Source organism: Schistocerca americana, unplaced genomic scaffold (assembly GCF_021461395.2).
Source record: "Schistocerca americana isolate TAMUIC-IGC-003095 unplaced genomic scaffold, iqSchAmer2.1 HiC_scaffold_46, whole genome shotgun sequence".
Taxonomy (NCBI): domain Eukaryota; kingdom Metazoa; phylum Arthropoda; class Insecta; order Orthoptera; family Acrididae; genus Schistocerca; species Schistocerca americana.
Window position 1 is genome coordinate 369,644 of NW_025726192.1, and position 6,000 is coordinate 375,643.

The following is a 6,000-nucleotide window of genomic DNA, read 5'->3' on the forward strand; positions in this document are numbered from 1 at the left end:
GAGTGAAGCATCGGAATCCATAACTAGTGTCACAGGAATGAATCAAAACATAGTCGGTAAGAAGAATCAGTCTTCTTGTACTTAAGTCGGCATTGTGCCTTTTCTATTTAATTCCGATGCAATTTCTGTGATTCATCGTCAACATGAAGGTCCAAGGGATACAGTAAACCTGGACTGAAGCATCGGAATCTATAACTAGTGTCACACGAATAAATGAAACATAGTCGGTAAGAAGATCAGTCTTCTTGTACTTAAGTCGGCATTGTGCCATTTGTATTTAATTCCGATGCAATTTCTGTGTTTCATCGTCAATAAGAAGGTCCAAGGGATACAGTAAACCGGAAGTGAAGCATCGGAATCTATAACTAGTGTCACAGGAATAGTTCCAAACATAGTCAGTAAGAAGAGTCAGTCTTCTTGTATTTAAGTCGGCATTTCGCCTCTTGTATTTAATTCCGATGCAACTTCTGTGTTTCATCGTCAATGAGAAGGTCTGAGGGATACAGTAAACCTGAAGTGAAGCATCGGAATCTACAACTAGTGTCATAGGAATGGTTCAAAACATAGTCAGTAAGAAGAATCAGTCTTCTTGTAGTTAAGTCGCCATTGTGCCTTTTGTATTTAATTCCGATGCAATTTCTGTGTTTCATCGTTAATAAGAATGTCCAAGGGACACAGTAAACCTGGAGTGAAGCATCGGAATCTATAACTAGTGTCACAGAAATGGTTCAAAACATAGTCCGTAAGAAGAGTCAGTCTTCTTGTACTTAAGTTTGTATTGTGCCCTTTGTATTTAATTCCGATGCAATTTCTGTGTTTCATCGGCAATATGAAGGTCCAAGGGATACAGTAAACCTGGAGTGAAGCATCGGAATTTATAACTAGTGTCACAGGAATGGTTTAAAACATAGACAGTAAGAAGAGTCAGTCTTCTTGTACTTAAGTTGGCATTGTGCCTTCTGTATTTAATTCCGATACCATTTCGGTGTTTCATCGTCAATAAGAAGGGCCAAGGGATACAGTAAACCTGAAGTGAAGCATCGGAATCTGTAAGTAGTGTCACAGGAATGGTTCAAATCATAGTCAGTAAGAAGAGTCAGTATTCTTTTACTTAAGTCGGCATTGTGCCTTTTGTATTTAATTCCGATGTAATTTCCGTGTTTCATCATAAACAAGAAGGTCCAAGGGATACAGTAAACCTGGAGTGAAGCATCGGAATCTATGACCAGTGTCACAGGAATGGTTCAAAACATAGTCAATAAGAAGAGTCAGTCTTCTTGTACTAAAGTCGGCGTTGTGCCTTTTGCATTTAATTCCGATGCAATTTCTGTGTTTCACCGTCAATAAGAACGTCAGAGGGATACAGTAAACCTGAAGTTAAGCATCGGAATCTATAACTACTGTCACAGGAATGGTTCAAAACATAGACAGTACGAAGAGTCAGACTTCTTGTACTTATGTCGTAATTCTGCCTTTTGTATTTAATTAAGATGCAATTTTAGTGTTTCATCGTCAGTAAGAAGGTCAGAGGGATACAGTAAACCTGAAGTGATGCATCGGAATCTATAACTAGTGTCACAGGAATGGTTCAAAACATAGACAGTAATAAGAGGCAGTCTTCTAGTACCTAAGTCGGCATTGTGCCTTTTCTATATAATTCCGATGCAATTTCTGTGTTTCATCGTCAATAAGAAGGTCAGAGGGATACAGTGAACCTGAAGTGAAGCATCGGAATCCATAACTAGTGTCACAGGAACGCTTCAAAACACAGACAGTAAGAAGAGTCAGTCTTCTTGTAACTAAGTCGGCATTGTGCCTTTTGTATTCAATTAAGATGCAACTTCTGTGTTTCATCGTCAATAAGGAGGTCAGATGGATACAGTGAACCTGGGGTGAAGCATCGGAATGTAAAACTAGTGTCACAGTAATGGTTCAAAACATAGACAGTAAGAAGAGTCGGTCCTCTTGTACTTAACTGGCCATTGTGCCTTTTGTATTTAATTCCGATGCAATTTCTGTGTTTCATCGTCAATAAGAAGGTCAGCTGGATACAGTAAACCTAAATTGAAGAATCTGAATCTATAACTAGTGTCACAGGAATGGTTCAAAGCATTGACAGGAAGAAGAGCCAGTCGTCTTGTACTTGAGTCGGCATTGTGTCTTTTGTATTTAATTCCGATTCATTTTCTGTTTTCATCGTCAATACGACGGTAAGGGGGATACAGTAAATCTGAAGTGAAGCATCGGAATCTATAACTAGTGTCACAGGAATGGTTCAAAACATAGACAGTAAGAAGAGTCAGCCTTCTTGTACTTAAGTCGGCATTGTGCCTTTTGTATTTAATTCCGATGCAATTTCTGTGTTTCATCGTCAATAACATGGTCCAAGGGACACAGTAAACCTGGAGTGAAGCATCGGAATCTATAACTAGTTTCACAGGAATGGTTCAAAACATAGACAGTAAGAAGAGTCAGTCATCTTGTACTTAAGTCGGCATTGTGCCTTTTGTATTCAATTAAGATGCAATTTCTGTGTTTCATCGTCAACAAGGAGGTCAGATACATACAGTAAACCGGGAGTGAAGCATCGGAATGTACAACTAGTGTCACAGTAATGGTTCAAAACATAGACTGTAAGAAGAGTCGGTTTTCTTGTACTGAACTCGCCATTGTGCCTTTTGTATTTAATTCCGATGCAATTTCTGTGTTTCATCATCAATAAGAAGGTCAGCTGGATACAGTAAACCTGAAGTGAAGCATCTGAATCTATACCTAGTGTCTCAGGAGTGGTTCAGAACATTGACAGGTAGAAGAGCCAGTCGTCTTGTACTTGAGTCGGCATTGTGCCTTATATATTCAATTCCGATGCATTTTATGTGTTCAACGTCAATACGACGGTCAGGGGGATACAGTAAATCTGAAGTGAAGCATCGGAATCTATAACTAGTGTCACAGGAATGGTTCAAAACATAGACAGTAAGAAGAGTCAGTCTTCTTGTACTTAAGTCGGCATTGTGCCTTTTGTATTTAATTCCGATGCAATTTCTGTGATTCATCGTCAATAAGAAGGTCAAAGGGATACAGTAAACCTGGAGTGAAGCATCGGAATCTATAACTAGTGTCCCAGCGATTGTTAAAAACATAGACAGTAAGAAGAGTCAGTCTTCTTGTACTTAAGTCGGCATTGTGCCTTTTGTATTTAATTCGGATGCAATTTCTGTGTTTCATCGTCAATAAGAAGGTCCAAGGGATTCAGTAAACCGGGAGTGAAGCATCGGAATCCATAACTAGTGTCACAGGAATGAATCAAAACATAGTCGGTAAGAAGAATCAGTCTTCTTGTACTTAAGTCGGCATTGTGCCTTTTCTATTTAATTCCGATGCAATTTCTGTGATTCATCGTCAACATGAAGGTCCAAGGGATACAGTAAACCTGGACTGAAGCATCGGAATCTATAACTAGTGTCACACGAATAAATGAAACATAGTCTTTAAGAAGATCAGTCTTCTTGTACTTAAGTCGGCATTGTGCCATTTGTATTTAATTCCGATGCCATTTCTGTGTTCCATCGTCAACAAGAAGGTCCAAAGGATACATTAAACCTGAAGTGAAGCATCGGAATCTATAACTAGTGTCACAGGAATGGTTCAAAACATAATGAGTAGGAAGAGTCAGTCTTCTTGTACTTATGTTCGCATTGTGCCTTTTCTATTCAATTCTGATGCAATATCTGTGTTTCATCGTCAATAAGAAGGTCCAAGGGATACAGTAAATCTGGAGTGAAGCATCGGATTCTATAAGTAGTGTAACAGGAATGGTTCAAAACATAGACAGTAGGAAGAGTCAGTCTTCTTGTACTTAAGTCGGCATTGTGCCTTATGTATTTTATTCCGATTCAATTTCTGTGTTTCAACGTCAATAAGAAGGTCTGAGGGATACAGTAAACCTGAAGTGAAGCATCGGAATCTACAACTAGTGTCATAGGAATGGTTCAAACATAGACAGTAAGAAGAGTCAGTCTTCTTGTACTTATGTCGGCATTGTGCCTTTTGTATTTAATTCCGATGCAATTTCTGTGTTTCATCGTCAACAAGAAGGTCCAAGGGATACAGTAAACCGGAAGTGAAGCATCGGAATCTATAACTAGTGTCACAGGAATAGTTCCAAACATAGTCAGTAAGAAGAGTCAGTCTTCTTGTATTTAAGTCGGCATTTCGCCTCTTGTATTTAATTCCGATGCAACTTCTGTGTTTCATCGTCAATGAGAAGGTCTGAGGGATACAGTAAACCTGAAGTGAAGCATCGGAATCTACAACTAGTGTCATAGGAATGGTTCAAAACATAGTCAGTAAGAAGAATCAGTCTTCTTGTACTTAAGTCGCCATTGTGCCTTTTGTATTTAATTTCGATGCAATTTCTGTGTTTCATCGTTAATAAGAATGTCCAAGGGACACAGTAAACCTGGAGTGAAGCATCGGAATCTATAACTAGTGTCACAGGAATGGTTCAAAACATAGGCAGTAGGAAGAGTCAGTAATCTTGTACTTAAGACGGAATGTGGCTTTTGTATTTAATTCCGATGCAATTTCTGTGTTTCATCGTTAATAACAGTGTCAGAGGGATACAGTAAACCTGAAGTGAAGCATCGGAATCTATAACTAGTGTCACAGAAATGGTTCAAAACATAGTCCGTAAGAAGAGTCAGTCTTCTTGTACTTAAGTTTGTATTGTGCCCTTTGTATTTAATTCCGATGCAATTTCTGTGTTTCATCGGCAATATGAAGGTCCAAGGGATACAGTAAACCTGGAGTGAAGCATCGGAATTTATAACTAGTGTCACAGGAAGGTTTAAAACATAGACAGTAAGAAGAGTCAGTCTTCTTGTACTTAAGTTGGCATTGTGCCTTCTGTATTTAATTCCGATACCATTTCGGTGTTTCATCGTCAATAAGAAGGGCCAAGGGATACAGTAAACCTGAAGTGAAGCATCGGAATCTGTAAGTAGTGTCACAGGAATGGTTCAAATCATAGTCAGTAAGAAGAGTCAGTATTCTTTTACTTAAGTCGGCATTGTGCCTTTTGTATTTAATTCCGATGTAATTTCTGTGTTTCATCATAAACAAGAAGGTCCAAGGGATACAGTAAACCTGGAGTGAAGCATCGGAATCTATAAGTAGTGTCACAGGAATGGTTCAAAACATAGACACTAAGAAGAGTCAGTCTTCTTGTACTTATGTCGGCATTGTGCCTTTTGTATTTAATTCGGATGCAATTTCTGTGTTTCATCGTCAATAAGAAGGTCTACGGGATAGAGTAAACCGGGAGTGAAGCATCGGAATCTATAACTAGTGTCACAGGAATGGTTCAATACATAGTCAGTAAGAAGAGTCAGTCTTCTTGTACGTAAGTCGGCATTGTGCCTTTTGTATTAAGTTCCGATGCAATTTCTGTGTTTCATCGTCAATAAGAAGGTCTGAGAGATACAGTAAACTTGAAGTGAAGCATCGGAATCTACAGCTAGTGTCATAGGAATGGTTCTAACATTGACAGTAAGAAGAGTCAGTGTTCTTGTACTTAAGTCGGCATTGTGCCTTTTGTATTTAATTCCGATGCAATTTCTGTGTTTCATCGTCAATACGAAGGTCCAAGGGATACAGTGAACCTGAAGTGAAGCATCGGAATCTATAACTAGTGTCAGAAGAATGGTTGCAAACATAGTCAGTAAGAGGAGTCAGTCTTCTTGTATTTAAGTCGGCATTTCGCCTCTTGTATTTAATTCCGATGCAACTTCTGTGTTTCATCGTCAATGAGAAGGTCTGAGGGATACAGTAAACCTGAAGTGAAGCATCGGAATCTAAAACTAGTGTCACTGGTATGGTTCAAATCATAGACAGTAGGAAGAGTGAGTCTTCTGGTACTTAAGTCAGCATTGTGCCTTTTGTATTTAATTCCGATGCAATTTCTGTGTTTCATCGTCAATAAGAAGGTCCAAGCGATAC